Here is a 19,109-nt window from a genome sequence, read left to right on the forward strand (position 1 = left end):
AACTATCTTGCCAGTCCTTCATTTGTTTCTTAATGTATGATCAGATGACAATCCAAATAGATGCTGATTAAAATCTATTCTAATCTCTAATGGTAATTTTGTCAAAAATCAAAACTTAACTTTGCCAAAAAATGGAATGGACTTATGCTTTTATGATACTCCTAAAAGCATGGAAGTTGTGATAATTTGAAGCAATGGGTCAAATGTTTTTCGGGCTATTGCTACAGTGGCTTTGCCCAAAGCTGAGACAGTGGTTTGCTTCATGATATCATTTCATAGGGTAACACAGAAAATGGCACTGTGTTAAGACAGTTTCAGTGACTATATATGGCTTGCAGGCCATTTAGGCTGGGATTCCAAAGGATGGCTATATACTTAACAGAAATCACAATCCAGTTCCATCCTCCCTTTGGAGGATGGACAACATACTCTATGCTACACGTGAGGAAGGTGGGTCCTGATATTGGGGCAGCTTGGAATGTTCCTACTCGACCACAGAATGTGAGCTCAGGTCTATAGGGATGCAGTAGTCACATGGGCTCCTAAGCTGAATATGGGTCCCCCAGACCAAATCAAATAGATGGGATTTGCAGCCAACAATATTCATACACCTTTCCCATATTAGGGAACTACTCTCTTCCTTGATCCAGCTTTCTGTACCTTTTCCAGCCATGGCATCATCTCCCCAGACAATAACTTGGATTCACCTGCATATCAGATTTCAGGCTTAGGCAAAAACAAAACAAACAAACAAACAAAAAAACACTAGTATATCCATAGATCCTTTGGCATATAACTAAAATATGCCAACTAGCTATCTACAAAATGGAGGACCCCCCAACTCTTCATCTGCACTATTCCAGCCTTTAAGTTTATGATAGATTAACAATTTGTTTGGCTTTGTATGTTAACTCTCTTTTCAGCCACCAGGTTCCAGATGCTAGCAGGACAGACAACCCCACCAATATGTCCTGGAGCTCTGCTTCTCTCTTTCCCCTTTTTACTAGGGAAAGAGAGAGACAGGCTGGGAGTATGGATCAACCTGTCAATGCGCATGTTCATCAGGGAAGCAATTACAGAAGCCAGACCTTCCACCTTCTGCACCCCATAATGATCTTGGGTCCATATTCCCAGAGTGTTAAAGATTAGGAAAGCTATCAGGGGAGGGGATGGGATATGGAGTTCTGGTGGTGGGAACTGTGTGGAGTTGTACCCCTCTTATCCCATGGTTTTGTCAGTTTCCTTTTAATTAATTAATTAATTAATTAAACTAAAAAAGAAAAAGAAATCACATTCCAAACTGCCCTCTGTGGTTATTAAGTCCAGAAATTTTAGTTCATCTATCCACACTATGGTACTTGGCCTCTTAAGAGACATTTCTACTAACAAATTGCCTGGGAAATTAATGTGCCAGAGAGGCCAGTTTTTTTTTTTTTTGTCTGACTATGTCAGTACTGACCAAATGTTATGGCAACTTCTGCAGTCTTATTTAATCAGAATAAAATCTACTTGAGAAAGAAAATAAATTGCAAAAGACTTTTAAGCACTTATAAGAATGAGAGAGGTAAATGAGTTCAAGATATTGTAGCGTAGGTTCTGCATTTTAGACTATGTGAGTTACTGTCTTCCTCCCAAACTTAGAGGAGAACCTCATTCTCTGTCAACAGTAGGCACTCAGTAAATATCTGTGGAATAACTTGACTATCTTGAATATTCAAAAGTCAATAATTCAAATATAATACCCAGTCATCAGGGCATCTATCTTTGCATAATGGTTATATAAAGAGACTCTGGTGCCTGAGGCTCTGATGTCCCAGGTTCAGTCCTCTACACCACCATAATCCAAAGCTGATCAATGCTCTGGTGAAAAGAGAGAGAGAGGGAAAGAAAAGAAAAAGAGGGAGTCGGGCGGTAGCCCAGCGGGTTAAGTGGAGGTGGTGCAAAGTGCAAAGACCAGCTTAAGGATCCCGGTTCACAAACTGTGAAGCAGGTCTGCAGGTGTCTTTTTCTTCCCTTCTTTGTCTTCCCCTCCTCTCTCCATTTCTCTCTGTCCTATCCAACAATGATGACATCAATAATAATAATAATAATTACAACAATAAAACAACAAGGGCAACAAAAGGGAATAAATAAATATTTTTAAAAAAAGAAGAAAAAAGTAGCAATAGCAAAATAGTGTGCTGCTTTACCATGTGTACAACCCAGGTTTAAACCCTGCGCCTACTCTACTGAAGGAAGATGAGTCTCTTGCTCTCTCTTTCTCTCTTTAATTATTTGCTTATTAAGTATTTGTGGTATTAAAGACAAAAATGGCCATCTTAACAATCAGTGAAGTTACAGGGACTGGGCGGTAGTGCAACAGATTAAGCATAGAACAATCAGTGCAGTTACTAATTGACAGAGTGACAAATAACTTTTAACACAGAAGTCACAAGGAGCACACACCAGTATACCAGCTGCATTGACACCTTTCCTCCAGTTTTCTTACACTATCTAACCCCTTGGAGGACTGTATTAACTTAGAAAGCGGCTTTCATTCTATCAATGTTCTATCCATCTGGATTTTTTATCTTTATATGTTGGTCTGCTTCTAAATTCTGCTTCTAAGACTCCTTCTGTTGCATTGCTTGTGGTCTATTTACATAATCATTGTTTTGTTTGCACTGGTTTAATCCCCACTGGTTCCTGTGCTTTTTCCTTCTTCCCACCCCCTATCCTACGTAATTCCTCTTCCTGACACTTCCGCCTCAGAAGATATATAGGACAGGATTGTGATTAGAGATAGATCAAACTGCATTCCCAGCTCAGCCATGAGTCCCTGGTCATCTCTGTTCCACCCATGAAGCTAGCCCAGCAACTGGCGCCTGAAACAGGGACCGGCATATGGCGTACCAAAATGGGGCATGAACCTCAGCTCCACACACAAGCAGAAGACCTAAGAAGACCAGATAAGTAAAGCCACTTGGCTACCCATCTGTCATGGCCTGCCTTTCTACTTAAGAGGTTTCCCAAAGCCTCTACTCTTTCTTCATGAGACAGTTTCTCTGTCTCTGGAACATTTTGCTCTGGGCCACACTTTGGTTCCCTGACTGGGAGCTTTGGTTCCTTATGACCATGATCATAGAGCTTGGGAGATGTGCGGAGATTTCCCCTGGGACTTTTTGGACTCCCTCTCCCTGTTTCCCGCGGAGAAGGACTACTCTAACTTGAAGAGCATTTTCTAGTACCCTGGCAGTCCCCAAGAATGGAGACACATGGTTAGTTCTACCCTCCTGATTCAATTCTTTCTTCTATGGGAAGACATTCTTGGGGATGGATGCCTGCAATCTTACAGGAACCATCAGAAGTACTCTAAATGGAATTTCGAGTTTTTTGGACTAGGACACCCTCTGGGGACTCATGATTCTACATAGTGGAATCTAATAATCTGGTTCAAGTTGCATTTCATAAGAAGTGATTTGCATGACTGAATTTTTGTATGACCCATTTTGCTGTGAGTATTCTGAAATTTAATTGACTTAAAAAAAAATGCTGGACACAGCCATGATTTCTAGAGACATCCAGAAACAATCCAAAAAATTGATTTTTCCTCTTTTGATTTTTTTTTTAATGTCTTGGTATAAATCTGAAAGGTTTAATCCTGAAAACTGTATGAGTTATGGGCGGGGTAGATAGTGCAATGATTATGCTAATGATCTCATGCCTGAGGCTTCTAACCATGGTTCTTCTATTGAGCTTAAACTGTTTAAACAACCTTGAAATCGTACTAGGAAGTACTTCCAAAATTATAAAGGTACTTAAACCAATTATAATGGAGTTATAAATTATAGTAAACTTCTAATCTGCTACAAGTTTTGCTTCACAAGTAAGTGAATTACAGCTGTCAAGTCTTCACATGAAAAAGTATCTGCTCAAATGGAATCCCTGGAAATCCATTTGGAACCCTGTTCTCTGACATTGCCCACAAGATGGCACAACTACAGCAGCCCCCCTGAAACCAATGATGTGACCTGGCATGACCTGAAGAAACTGATTCACAGACTCCAAAGCTCACTCACTCCCTACAGAAAAGTAGAATTACAGTGTTTGACCTTCCCCATCTCCCCATTGAGACAGATGTGCAGCCTTTCATCCCCTGGCATTTCTTCCGTGGTCATCTGTTTTGGACTGACACTTCTATTGGACTTACTGGCACACCTCTTGGACACTTTAAATAACTTTACAGCAGTTTCCCTTTACACTGCTGGGTTTCTCAAAGACTGACTGCAGCAGTCCATGGACTTTGCAGCCAGAGCCTTGGGACTCCATAGGCCACGTCCCCTCACCTGCAGGCCCTTTTCCCAGAGGTAGGAAACCTCTCCTCCTTACTAGGTCCTGCCCCCAGAGGCAGGAAATGCCCTTTGAGGCATGAAACACCCCCAGAGGCAAGAGATGCCCCCAGAGGCAGGATATGCCCTTTTGCCTGCTAGGCCTTGCCCTTTGAGGCAGGAAACGCCCCCTTCAGGCCTCCCCTTGGCATCACACTGGTTCTTGCTGCTCTCTTACTTGTTCCTCCATGTCTTGTGCCAGTTCTTTTGAAAATGCCTGTATGATATAGGTTTCTGTTCACCCCACACTCCTGATACTATAGCCATTAGTTAAAAAGAAAGGGGGAAATGTTGGTCTGTTTCTAAATTCTGCTTCTAAGACCCCTTCTGTTGCACTGCTTAATCGCTGTGGTCTATTTACATAATCACTGTGTTACCTGGGAACCACCCTTCCTGCAGGGCATTGGTTTAATCCCACTGGTTCGAACTCTGTTTTTGCTCCATCCCCTCTTCTAGTCACACCCTGTTCTCCACCACTAGTTTGCATTCTTTTTTGACTCCACCCTCTCTATGTCTCACCCTGTTTCCACCCTACTTGGCGAGTATAAATACAGCTGCTCTTCTGATATAACACACAGTAGAATTGCCTTCTGACTCCGAGAGTCCCAGAGTCTCTCTCCTGCGAAGCTAGCCCAGCAATAAATATTGAACTGCTTCCCACTTAGCCATGAGTCCCTGGTCGTCTCTCTTATGCCTGCGACACTAGCCCAGCATGAGTTCCTGATCCTTCTCCCACACAGCAGTCTAGGTTGGCTCCAGTCGAGTTCTCTCCAACCCAGAGGGCACTTGCTCAGGAAGAAGCACCCTCAGGCTATCCCGGTCTTTATATTTCCAGATAAAATGAATTCTAGACCTCTACTTCCATGGAAAAGCTACAAGTAACTAAGGTGAGAAAAGTAAGATGGAGGGGGAATCTTCGAGACACAGCAGGCCACCCTAGACTGCTCATTTCATTCAGCAACGCAAGAGAGCAGCAATATGCTCTTATTTGGTACCCTGACAAGTTGAGAACTGACATATACCCGGAAACATTTCTGATAAAAAGGTCGCTTCATCAGAACATAGCTGCACTGCATGTTTAACCTTTATATTCATTTATGTTATTTAGAATATATCAGTAAAAAGAGAATTCTAGTTAACTGTGATCAGACTTTAAAAATTATTTTCTACGTAGACCACAGGAACACTTATCGAAGACATAAGGTTTTTTTTGAGATGAAAGCTGGAAACAGAGAAGCTTAAGTGTCTTACAGATGACGTGGTAGATGTGTTCCTCCAGAAGTTACTCGTGAACTTCACTCTAGTGGTACCACTTGAATTACAAGGAGAGTGACCTGCTCAGACTTGAGATTTTATTCCTGATGTGAGGTCACATGGCTGTATCACAACACTGACTTCTGCTGCTTATGAGCATTTCAAGTGAGCACACTCAAAACCACAAAGAAAAACACTAAGTTAATTTCCAATTAAAATATGTTAAATATTTATTACAAAGCATCTCAGCTCTCCTTTAATTACCTACATTTCAAGCATCAGAGTCTGGCTTGAGGAATATTCTTCTCATTTCAATTATTTGCTGCTCTTGAAAGACAAGTTTGACACACAAAACAGAGATACACTGAAACTTAGACAAAAACAACCTCAAAACCAAGTTATAAAAGCACAGAAGATACAAATTTGTGAATAAACTAAACAAATAGTTACAGGAAAACAAAAAACAACTAATTTTCCTGATGGACATACTCTGGGAACTTCCTTCTCTGAAAAAATTCCTACACTACAAGAGGGAAAATAAAGCCTCTCCAGGAATGTGTGTAAATAAGCCAAGAATAAGTAAAGCATCAACTTCCAAATCAATCTTTCTTCTGCATCCTCAAGGCATTCTCTCCTTCCCTCTCTCCTTCCCTGCCCCCCCAAACACACATATACCATATACACATTTTAATATTTGTATCTTGTTGAACAAATCCCGACACAAGAGATAAATATGCACAGATAACACCTAGTCTTAGATATCTGCTTTGGTCAAGGAGATACACAGCTTCATTCATAACAAACAACAAATTTTCAGGGTAACAAATCACTTTATATTTAAAATAACTAATAAAAATTAACACTAATTTAAAATGAAAAAAATAGTACCTTTCCTCTCTCTTCTTCCTTCTCCTTACATAATCAGAAATAAGACTTGTGACTGAATTTTCCATTCCTTTATTTGGTTAGTCTTGCTAAGCTATAGTCAGAGCACTGGAACAAACAAACTTTTATCTCATCTAATCCCTTAGGAAATGTGACAGAGATAGTTGTGCATGTGGTCAGCTTCACTGGATAAGTGACAATACTAACTTTGGTCACTCCATGAATTCTCCCTGGTCTTTGTATCTTATTGGGTCATCCTATAAGGTGAATTCAGGAAAACACATACATACAGCAAAATCCTTCCTTTTTCAATGGAAGAGAGGACCACTATGAATATGAAGCAGTACAAAATATAACGTTTTCCCCAATGTACATTTAAAGAAAGACCTCAGATAGACTTGATTTTTGTGTTTTTTTTTTTTAAGTTTTCTAGCCCTTCTACTACACCAAGTCTACAGTAATGGTCAGAGACAGATAGCAGAATGTAGTCACTAATATGTCAAATTGGAACTCATGTCTACTGGAACATTTTAAAACTCAGCAGCCTGTTTTCCACATTTCACAGCATGCAATGAACATCCATCCTGGTGAATGTCTGCTGATTGAGTTTTATTATATATATATATATAACAAAAGTAATGTGCAGTGAAACAAATACTTATTTCATTTGATCCCATAATAATAAGAAGCATTCAGATTTATGTAGTTTTCTATCAGAACCAACAATGTTGTAGGAAATATTTCATAGCTATCAAACTGTCAATGAACTTGAAAAGAAATAGCCAAGCCATCTCTAAGATCTTGGGAAAAACTATGATGGTTATCCTCAGTCACAGAATTTTGCTGGTGGGAGTGATGTGAAATTGTATCCCTAACACCTTATAATCTTGTAAATCACAATTAAATACCCAATACACATTATCTTAAGAGATAAATAACAATAATAATGTCAATGACATAGTCCCTTTATTGCAAGCAGTGAAATCAGTAAAATTCACATTTCTCCAGTTTGTCTTCTCAAATTTTTAGCATTTTAAATAGCTGGTACTATCAATGTCAAGGAGAAAAACTTTCTCTTTTAAATCTGGGATAGAGAAATAAGGGCTAAAATAAATGGAAATATGTGTTTCTAAATAATGTTTAAAAAAGAAAATACTCAAGAATTAGAAAAGTTTAATGAAAGTCATACAAGAAAACACAATGTCCAAATGAATTATGAAAAGACCAGTAATATTACCAGTAATAACAAAAATGCAAATTCAGTTTGCAATGATATATCTATGTTTCATCTAAGAGATTAGTGAAAGTGCAGAAGTTGGAAAGCAGTCTGTGTTGGAAAGGTCTTGGATAATAGATCTTTTACCATACTGCTGGTTCCTAGACTGTGACATCAGACTGAGAGAACCCTTGACCCTCTAAGTTTACTCTTGAAAATCAATTTTGAGAGACAACACGAAAGAAGAGAGCTACTAAATATTTCCTGCAGCACTGTTGTTACTGATAGGAAACTACATAAATTTGAATGTCGATCATTATGCAATCCTATGAAACAAGTACAGCATACTGACATTGCAGGCCACTTTTCAGTTATTAAATACACACACACACACACACACACACACACACACACACACACACACTGGGGGCCAGGTGGTAGCACACCTGGTTGAGTGAATGTTAAAATGCACAAGGACCCAGGTCCAAGCCCCTGGTCCCCACCTGCAGGGAGAAAGTTTTGTGAGTGGTGAAGCAGGGGTGCAGGTATCTCTCTGTCTCTCTCCCTCTCTATCACCCCCTTCCCTCTCAGTTTCTGGCTGTGTTTATACAATAAATAAATAAAAAGATAATACAAAAATTTTAAATATATACAAATGTATACAGTAGTAAAATTCAACCAGCAGACATTCACCAGATGGATGTTCACCATATACTGTTAAATGTGTAAAGGGAGCAGCTGAATCATGGTTGTATGAGATTCATTGGCGGAAAGGACTATAAAATATTGGGAAAAACAGTCTCAGGCATGCATTCTTTGTGCTCAGCTTGGCTGAATAACAATAAACACAGGTATAGAATCTTTCCTCACCAAGAGATAAGGTTGTCAAGAGAGGGCTTATCACCATATGAAGGAATATCTCTCCCTAGCTCAGCCTTAGAAGATACTCTTACATTCTGATTTAGACTGTAAGTCATTGTACCTCAGTCAGGACCTGTATGTCAGTATTTCAGTTTCCATAGGGGTACTCTTTTCCACCTAAAATGTATGGGTATACAGATCCAATTGCAAGAAAGACAAAAACAAAAATAAACCAATGAGATTACATCAAATTGAAAAGTTTCTGAACAGCAAAAGAAACCGTCACCCAAACAAAAAGACTCTTTACAGAATGGAAGAATGGAAGAACTTTGCATGCCATACATCAGACAAGAAACTAATAAGCAAAATATATAAAGAGCTCTCCAGACTCAGTACCAACAATAAAAATGACCTCAATCCATAAAATGGGGTGAGGGGCTCATGCCACTCTTAAAAATCTGTTTGGATTCCAGGGTGATGAGAAAGGTGGAGAGTCTAAAGAATAAAATGTGATTTCAAATATGCAAACATCAAAAAACCTCTTTTTCACTGAGATTTATTGTATAAATCCAATATCTACATGTACACAAAAGCATTTTTCAAATTACTGAATATATGCTTTTTGTGCACTAGCAAAACAATTGATATGTAGTAAGTTTCTAAAAATAGTTTGATGTTTGTCTTGCATTGAGACAGCAACCTGGATGATAATTATTTACACTTCCTTATTAATATGGGATAGTATAGCAAAACTTATTTACACAGTAAAACTATTATTAAGCTTGTACACTTCTGAATAGCAGTTACAACTTTGGAAACTACACCAGATGCTTCTGGAGCTAATGTACTTTTGTGTCCAATTTTATTTTCTTGTTGTGACAGTCACATGCATTAAGGATACAAGACGAAGATTAAAATATAGATCTCTTAAAACACACACACACAGAGCTTTGGAAGCTACGGAAAATTTATTTTTCCTTGTTTTCTTGAGTCTTTGATGATTCACATATTCACAGCCAAATTTAAGGGCATCATTCTAGGTCAACTGAGTTGGAAACTTTGGGGTCAACCTTGCACAACTGCACTTTTTTATTAATATTATGAATCAAGGTCTCCAATGTTCATGATTCCACTACTTTTAATTATTTTATATTTATTTATTTATTTATTTAGAGATGAAGAGAGAGACAGGCATGATACCACCAAAGCTGCTCCAGTATGGCACTCCATGGTACTTGAAGTCAAACTTGAGCTGTGTTTATGACGAGGCAGACGCTCTACCCTGTGAGTATTCCTCCAACTCCACATTTGGGTTTTATTTTTAGCTCCACAGATGACACTTACAGGCAACAATGTTGAAAGCCATTTATTTTAAATAGCAGAATATGATGCAACTTGTGCCTCTGTAAGAATAAGCAGGATCTATGATCTCATCAACTGAAGACACACACACCTTTCCTGGTGGTGGTAGTCCTGTGGCACAACAGAGCCTGAGGCAGAGTCTTAGAGACATGGTTTCTGTCTTAGCACAAGATCAGCCGCGGTTTAAGAAGCTAGGAAAGCTTCTCAAAACAGGGTCAGCTGTGTTGACCCTAAAGAGTTGCCATGGGAACCTAGGAAAAAAAAGACTTCCAGGGAGAAGTAACAACTGGCATAAAAACCCTAAGGTGAAAACCTAATTAGTACAAATTAAAAGATGCAAAGCTGGGACTGGGCTGTGGCACACCTGACAGAGCACATGCCTTACCATGCACAAGGACCTGAGTTCAGGCCTCCGGACCCACCTGCAGGAGAGAAGCTTCAGGAGTGGTGAGGCAGTGCTCCGCACACTTTCTTTTCTCTTTCCCTTTTAATTTACCCCCCACCCCGGCCCCTTTCCTTACAATTTTTTGCTTTCTGTCAATCAATCAACCAATCAATAAACGATATAAAATAAAAGCTCCAAAGTGGATTTAGAGAGACTCAAAAAACCAATGCTGATTTACCAAACAGTATCAGGAAATTCACATAAGTGTCTTTTCTACAGATGTAAAATTTGCTTAATGTTAAACTACTTAAACGTTATTCATTTACTTTATTGTCAGCTTTTTTTTTAGGCCAGTGAAAAAAGCACATTATTACTAAGCTACCTCTCCAGCCCAGAATTTTATTGTACAGTGAGGGAGAAAGAGCTGTTACTGGATTCTCAGGCAGAGACAGGATACACCAAGGTTTTAAGAACAGGAAGCAGAGCTTATTTAATGATGAAATTATTGATTCAGCAGACTGGTACCCTGAAAAACTGAGCCCTGCACTCAGTGGTACTTGCCCTTTATAAAGTTATCAGCTTTCTCATACTAACTCATAGTAACAAGCTTAACAGGTTTTGTTTTTGTTTTTTTCTTTTTCTTTCTTTTCTGTAGAAAGAGAGTACAATATGTTTGAATTATCAGTAGACACTTAGGCAGAAGTAGTGGCCACTCGCTATAGCCAAGGCCACTTTGATTGTAGCAGTAGAAAGCTCTGTTTACACTGATAGAAGGGGGAAGATTGCCACCAACTGCATTGTTCTTCAGCTAAGAAGTTAACTTCAGCCTACTAAGAAGCAAAGATTTGCTTCGCTTCTAATAAGTTAGCCCTTAGCTTTTCTGCCTCAGAGCAAATGATGGACTCCACCATTCATGGAGTTCTCCTTGGTGTTCCCTTGTGGTGCTGGGGATCAAACTAAGAGACTCACATATGTGAGGTAGCATTGCACCGCTGAGCCACTTCTGAAGCTCCCCAAATTACTTATCTTATACAAAACCTTTCTCTCATTTAAGGATGGCACAAAATTCATGGCATACATCTTACCCTCAGAAAACAAAAAAGAGTAGAGAGTCTCAATGGACCCAAATGAAGAATGAGTGCATGTATTAGCCAACATCTAAACACTGTACACTGTACATATAAACAGTAATGTTAAACTTTCATAGTTACTCTAGGTCTTCCCAGAGATAATGGTTTAGTTTGGTCTCACAAAATAAGAGGATTTTGACAGGGAAACATGTAAAAATTATGTAGGACAGAGCACTGGCAACATATCTGAACCAAGGTAAGTTCAGGTATTACTAAAAATTAATAAATAACATGAAATAATCTAAAATAAAATAAGACAAAGGCTCGCTAAAATATGGTTTTAGAGAGTGGTAGTAGGAAATATGCCAAACGGGATGTTGGTCCAGGTCATCGAGGGGTGTAAATTCTATACAAAGGAGACTGGAGGGAGTAGAGAAACTCAGAGGAGTTTTGAGCAGGGAAGGAGAGGATAGGAGATGTAGTAATGGAAGGAAAAGCCACTTGCCCAGCACCATCATGTTCTTCACTGGTGACCCATACATGGCCTTTGCACTCAAAAAGCTAACAAACACGAATGTAGAGTTACTATTTCTGCCAGATCTCTCCTGCTGTCAGTTGCCGTTTGCCACTTTTAATTGACTGTGAACTAGAGGTTGCCAATGGAAACAAACAAAATAAAAACTGCACTTCACATTAATCCTCTAATAGATTAAATAAACTTGAATTCCAAAGGGGGTTCCAGTCTTAGAAACTAAAATGCATAGTGTGTTACATTACGTTTTTTTTTCCTTTTCCTTCCCCTCCCTCCTTTACTTCCCCTCCCTCCCTCCCTTCTTTCCTTCCTTCCTTCCTTCCTTCCTTCCTTACTTCCTTACTTCCTTACTTCCTTACTTCCTTTCTTCTTTCCAGAAACTTTCCCCCCAAATTCTATGGTTGTCTGAATCATAACAATCTAAGAGAACTTATCTATAAATTAAACTGTCAGTGTAATCTTCAAGAAAGACAAAAGCCCTTTGAGATCCTTGAAAACATAACCAAGATTTTTCTTCCCCATCAATTTCTCCCCAGTGGACTCTGCAGGGCTCAAAGAGCTGTTGCACAATTAACACACAATAGCTTTGCACCCTTACTAATACTGATGCTGCAACTGGGGAGAAAAGGAAATACAAATCTAGAGTCTAATCAGTATATATTTTCAGATACTTATTTTCATGTTTGTGTTTTCTATTCACTTATTGACATATTTCATAGTATATGTCATGTGTAACTATATTTTATAGAAAAGCTGTATTCAGTCCTCAGCATTCCTCAGCAGGTGTGTGTGTGTGGGGGGGGGGATGGGATGGGATGGGATGGGATGGGATGGGATGGGATGGGATGGGATGGGATGGGATGGGATGGGATGGGATGGGATGGGATAGGACCGGACCTTTGGGCCTGAAACTAGTCTTAGCAACACAATCAATTGTTGAACAATTATGATTATTAATTGATTAATTTTTAACAGAGCACTGCTCAGCTTTGGTCCAGGGTAGTGTGGGGGACTGAACTTGGGACTTTGGAACCTCAGGCATGAGAGTCACTTTGCATAACCATTATGTTATATCTACCCCGGCCCAATCATGATTATTTCATTTAGCTACTCTAAGCTTCCCTTTCCCCAAATGTAAAACTAAGCAAATAATATCTATCTCAAATAACAGAAAGATGACATTATATAAAATGTTGGTACAATGGCTAACACAGAAGAATTATGAATTGATCTTAACAGTGATATTTAGAAATAATCTAAAAGGAAGAGGCAGAGCTGAACCATACCATGTGTTTCCTTATAATTACAGGTTTGCCAGGGGAGGGTTGGGTGCTAATAAAAGCTTTCAAGAAATCAAGTGAGACATTTGTGAGAGACCTACTCTTCCTAGAGTGGTCACATGAGAGTCCAGATTTATTAAAAAAGGAAAATCATGAAGAGACAAGTCCACAAGGGTCATGCAGACTCTAGCCCATCAGCAAGTAGACCAAAGTAAAGTGCTTGCTTAGTCTTTTCATCTCTGGGTTCCTATAAACTCTTGGAGAAGCCAACTGAGCTCTCACTGTAAAAGGAAGGGGTTGTGGCAGGTAGATCCATGTCTATTTCGTTGGAAATGAAAATAGGCAGCAGAACTCAGTGTAAGGACCAACCTTTCATTCTCCAGGAAGTACTAGTAAATAAAAAGATGTCTTCAACACCACGTCTCCTGGTGGTCATGTCATGCCATGTCATAGCAGGGTTTTTTGTTGTTGTTTGTTTGTTTGATATCAAAGGGACAAAGTCTGAGTAAGTCACATCATATTTGCATGTCCTTTTCTCCTTCTCTTTAAAGACTGTATTTCAAGTTACCAGGAAATGCTTTTTGGGCTCCTGTTGAACTACTGTCAGGTAAGGAAAAGCAGGAGTCTCTACTTCTCAAGATTCTGATAGCTGCTGATTAATGTTGCTGGGATTCGCTGGGTTCTGAAACCCTTGCCATAAAGGAGAACTATCATGGTATGTGTGGTCCTGAGTTCTAGGGTACCTTTATTAAAAAGAAAGAGAGAGAGAGAGGCAGAAAGAGAGAAAGAAAGAAAGAAAGGAAGGAAAAGGAAAGAAAAAAGGGAGGGAGGGAGAAAGGAAGAAAGAAAGAGAGAAAGAAAGCAAGCAAGAAGAAAGAAAATGTGAGTGGATCATGTTCATATCTCTAGAGCTAAATGTTTGCTATCCCGAGTGCTACATTTGTGAAGAAAGCAACAATCTTCACTTGAAATCAAAACCATGCTCAACATTTTCCAGTGTTTTCCTACAACAAAGACCCTGAGTGTACAATGACAAGAAGATGTATGGGATATATAGTACAGAGAGGAGAGAGAGAGAAATACAGAACCCGTCAGGAAAGTCAGTGGTTATATAGTGATTATGCTGGGCCCTACAATCATAGTTTTGTTGAATTCTTTAATGGTTCTACATTGATTCTACCTTAGCAAGACAAGTTTTACATGCTGTTATACTATAAACAGTGATTTCTATATATACATATTTTGTTTACCTTGTCTTGTCAAAAATAGTATTATTGAGAGACAGCCATATGGATGCTAGTGTATAAGAAACAGAAAGAAGAAAACACACACACAACGGACCTGAAAGTCACTAAGAGCAGTGAGGTGTACCGCAGTTGTTCATTTCTTGGATTTCTCACAGTTGTCTCTCTCCTCAGATGATATGGAGACCTCAGATTATTTGTACCTTGTTTGTCTGTTTTGACAAGTAGCATGTGAGACTAGCCAAAAACAAACAAACAAACAAAACAAACAAAAAAACCACTGCTGTCCTGGGACATCATATAATGATATTTGTTAGTCAGAGGGTAATTTAATAATGTTATAGTTAGAAAGAATAATGCCATTCACTCAATTTTAAACACATCATTATCCCTTCACAAATTTCTTTTATAATTAAAGAGGGCTGAGGAGATAGTATAATGATTATGCAAAAGACTTTTATGCCAGAGACTCAGAGGTCCCATATTTAATCCCCAGTACCACCATAAACTAGAGCTGAACAGTGCCCTGGTATCTCTTTCTCTATGTCTGTTTCTTTGTATCTTGGTCTTTCATTAAAATAAATAAAAATATAGTAAAAATAATTAAATTTAAATTTTGATGGAATTAGCAACAGGATATGTAATCTCTCTTAGTTAATAAGTATGTTTCTGTCTTTGTTCACAAAAACACAAATGAGTAGACACTGGATGAGATTCAAAGGTCAAAAGGCAATGCATTCTTCTGCAAAGTTACCAGTAGGAAGTAAGTCTATAAATAGTATGGAGAAGAAATAGAAGAAACATAATTTGTATAAAATAACCAACCCACACATACACACAGCAAGAACAGAACAAAATTCCAGAGTGAGCAGGGGAATATTCAGTTTTAGAGAAAATTGAAACAACTAAATTTAACTTGATTAAGGATCCAAGTAATATCACATGATATTATACAAACAATAATAATCAATATGTATGGGCACAACAATCATGGATTATTCCATGTAGGTGGTTTGTTATTATTGTTTGTAAAAGCAAAAGAAAATACAGATAAATAATATAAAAACTGAGGGCCCAGGTGGTGCACCTGGTTGAGTGCACAAGTTACCATGAGTAATGACCTGGGTTCAAGCCCCAGGTCCCTACCTGCAGGGAGAAAGCTTCACAAGCAGTGTCTCTCTTTACCCCTCTCTATCCCTCCCCTCTCAGTTTCTCTCTGTCCTAATCAATCAGTAAATAAAACATTTAAAAAAGAAAGAATATACATCTCAGCATATACCACATTTGCTATTTTTTGTCAACTATAGGTTATTGTTGCTGTTGTACTTACTTTATATTTTTATTTTTATACTTATAAGTAACTTGAAAGTAAAAATGGCTCAATCTATTTCAAGTACTTAAGGAGTTAAGAAAAAGCCAGGTTTCTACTTATCAGATTTGGAGTTACTTCAAGGGAAATGGGGAATAACACGGAGGTTGGTGAAAGGAGTGTTATGGAAAAGTACCAAACAGAAAGAAGTTGCCAACTACTGTGATAGCGGAGACAGTTGAAATGGTAGAGCTCATGTCTCATCTAACTGGAGCTCTAAGTTCAAGCCCCTGCATCACAAGTACTGGGTTGATGGTGCAGCCATCACACACACACACACCACACACACACACACACACACACACACACACACACAATCTCTCTCTCTTTCTCTCTCTCCAGCTCGTCTTTATGAAGTAAATTTAAAAAATTAATCTTTAAGAAAAAGAAAAGTTGCCAACTCACATTTTGTTCTTTCCCTGTGTGATGAACCTTCGACAACATAAATATCACTGTTTATCACAAGGGAAAAAATAATAAAGTCTAAAAGTTAACTAAATCTTTATATTCCAGTGAATACCAAAAATTGTATATCGTAAATTAGGTATACTTTAAAGAATTTCATACAGCCCATTTTTTACCATATTTATTTCAAATTACTTGTTCCAAAGACAGATAAAATATACATCACTTCCTTTTATGGTCAAAGCATGAATCAGGCTTTACAAAACTTGCACTTTAAATGCCTGCAAATAAGTCACCTCTGTGATTGTGATTCATGCAAATCCTCCATTTGGAATGGAATACTCAGCTCAGCTCTACAAATTAAGTTTGAATTTTTTTCCAACTGGGATAATCACTGTACAGAATAAATCTTATTTTTCTTTTGTTGGTGTTGAATTTGGTATAGAATTTGTTCTTTTACCAACTTGAGTATATAATTTTAAAGTCTTAGTGAAAAAGACAATCCAAGTATACTTAAGGCATAGGTGAAATTAGCCAAGATGTCTTCTGTTTATACCAAGATTACCAGTCTTCTCATAAGTGTTCCAACTCTTGGAGAAAAAGCATTCCTTCAGTCATCTGTAGCAGTAACACAGCAGTAAAAGTTCTTTGTGCTTCCTCCTCCCATCACCATGAAGCTAGTTATCTGAAAATATAACAGTGCTTTTCCTAAAACTTGAATGGTTAAAATGCAAGGGTAATGGTTAGGTCGTAAAGTAATGGGACCTGCTACCACAAAGTCATTCACATAAGCTGGCTTTACAAACTTGCATTAAATGAAACAAAACTTGCCTATGTCTAGTTTTGCTCCTTCCTTCCTATTTTATTTTATTTTTGTATTATCTTTACCTATTTGTTTATTGGATATTCTTTTTCTCCATCAAAGTAAGGGTAATATCCAACCAGATGAGTAACTACACTCAACAGAACTGTGGGAAAAATCTAAGGCAGAATCTCTGACTGATAAAAAAAAAAAAGTGCTTTCCACTTGGATAACAAGTTGATGGTGTGTATATTTTAACAAAGAAGACAGGCACGAAATTTTTTCCTTTAAAGTCACTGGTTTTCTAAAATACAGCAACTTGTTCTAAAACCTAAGTATGAAGAAGGCAATATGTTTGAGTAACTTTGAGTTATCTGTCCAATAGGTAAGAGGCCATAAAATATGGACACTTTCTCAACAGATTGCTCCAGAAAATGATTTTTACAATTTATTCTTAACTATAGCATACTCCTTTTACTCTTTCTTTTTAATCTTTAGCTAAAATCTCGTTTCTTAACACCATAAAAAAATTAGCTCCGGGGGTCAAGCGGTAGCACAGTGGGTTAAGCTTACGTGGCTCAAAGCGCAAAGACTGGAGTAAGGATCCCGGTTCCAGCCTCTGGCTCCCCACCTGCAGGGGAGTCGATTCACAGGCGGTGAAGAAGGTCTGCAAGTGTCTATCTCCCCCCCCCCCCGTCTTCCCCTCCTCTCTCCATTTCTTTCTGTCCTATCTAATAACGAACGACATCAACAACAACAATAATAACCACAACATGGCTACAACAACAAGGGCAACACAAGAGGGGAAAATGGCCTCCAGGAGCAATGGATTCATGGTGCAGGCACCGAGCCCCAGCAATAACCCTGGAGGCAACAACAACAACAACAAAAAATAGCTCCATAAGTGGGAAGGTACAAAATAAAATTTCAGTAGTTTCTACATTTAAAATAACATAATACTGGGAGTCGGGCGGTGGCGCAAAGCATAAGGACTGGTGTGAGGATCACGGTTCGAGCCCCCGGCTCCCCACCTGCAGGGAACTTGCTTCACAAGCAATGAAGCAGGTCTGCAGGTATCTGTCTGTCTCTCCCTCTCTCTGTCTTTCCCCCCTCTCTCCATTTCTCTGTGTCCTATCCAACAACGACATCAATAACCACAACAATGTTAAACAAAAAGGACAACAAAAGGGAAAATAAATTTTTTTTAAATAGCACAATAATTTGTTTACATTTTTTGGCCATATGTGTGTGTGTGTGTGTGTGTATGTGTATACTTGTACTATAGTTATACAAGCCAGCACTTTTTGACAAAAATGGCATCATATGTATGTTTTCTACTCTCTTGCTAATTTTACATAACAATTCATACCAAATATATATATGTCAAATGATACAATTATACCTCATTATATTAAATCATTGCTGAACATTGCATGGTAAGCAAATGCTGTCTATATTTAAGCATTGCTCTTTTGATGGGCATTCATTGTATTTCCCTGGTACTACCATAAGTCAGAGCTGAGCACAGCGTTGGTCTTTCTCCCATAAAAATAAATCTTTAAAAATTTAAAATAGTTGGGAGTCGGGCTGTAGTACAGCGGGCTAAGCACAGGTGGCGCAAAGCACAAAGACCGGCATAAGGATCCCGGTTCGAACCCCGGCTCCCCACCTGCAGGGGGAGTCGCTTCACAGGCGGTGAAGCAGGTCTGCAGGTGTCTATCTTTCTCTCCCCCTCTCTGTCTTCCCCTCCCTTTCTCCATTTCTCTCTGTCCTATCCAACAACAACAATAACAATAATAACTACAACAATAAAACAACAAGGGCAACAAAAGGGAAAAGATAAATAAAATAAATATTTTTAAAAAATTTTTTTTAATTTTAAATAGTTATAACAAATTTTTTTAATCATTATTATTACTATTATTATTATTTGTCTCCAGGGTTATTGCTGGGACTCTGCACTACAAATCCATTGCTCCTGGAGGCTATTTTTTCCCTTTTGTTGCCCCTGTTGTTTATCATTGTTGTTACTATTATTGTTGTTGCTATTGCTTTCGTTGTTGTTGGATAGGACAGA

At 38.5% G+C, this 19,109-nt stretch overlaps 2 protein-coding genes across 11 annotated transcripts in view; one reads left to right on the plus strand and one right to left on the minus strand.

The window, feature by feature from the left end:
• The window catches only part of HDDC2 (HD domain containing 2), a 605,961-nt gene that overhangs the window by 79,012 nt on the left and 507,840 nt on the right, over positions 1–19,109 (plus strand). The window lies entirely within an intron of this gene.
• Positions 1–19,109, minus strand: part of TPD52L1 (TPD52 like 1) — a 106,515-nt gene that overhangs the window by 46,867 nt on the left and 40,539 nt on the right. The window contains exon 1 of one of the 10 annotated variants that reach the window (XM_007528333.3): positions 5,619–5,682. The exons of the other annotated variants lie outside the window; for them this stretch is intronic. The gene's annotated coding sequence lies outside the window, so the exon portion shown is untranslated. Of the gene's footprint in view, positions 1–5,618; positions 5,683–19,109 lie in introns of those variants that run through there. 10 annotated transcript variants of the gene reach the window in all.

Source organism: Erinaceus europaeus, chromosome 4 (genome assembly GCF_950295315.1).
Source record: "Erinaceus europaeus chromosome 4, mEriEur2.1, whole genome shotgun sequence".
Taxonomy (NCBI): domain Eukaryota; kingdom Metazoa; phylum Chordata; class Mammalia; order Eulipotyphla; family Erinaceidae; genus Erinaceus; species Erinaceus europaeus.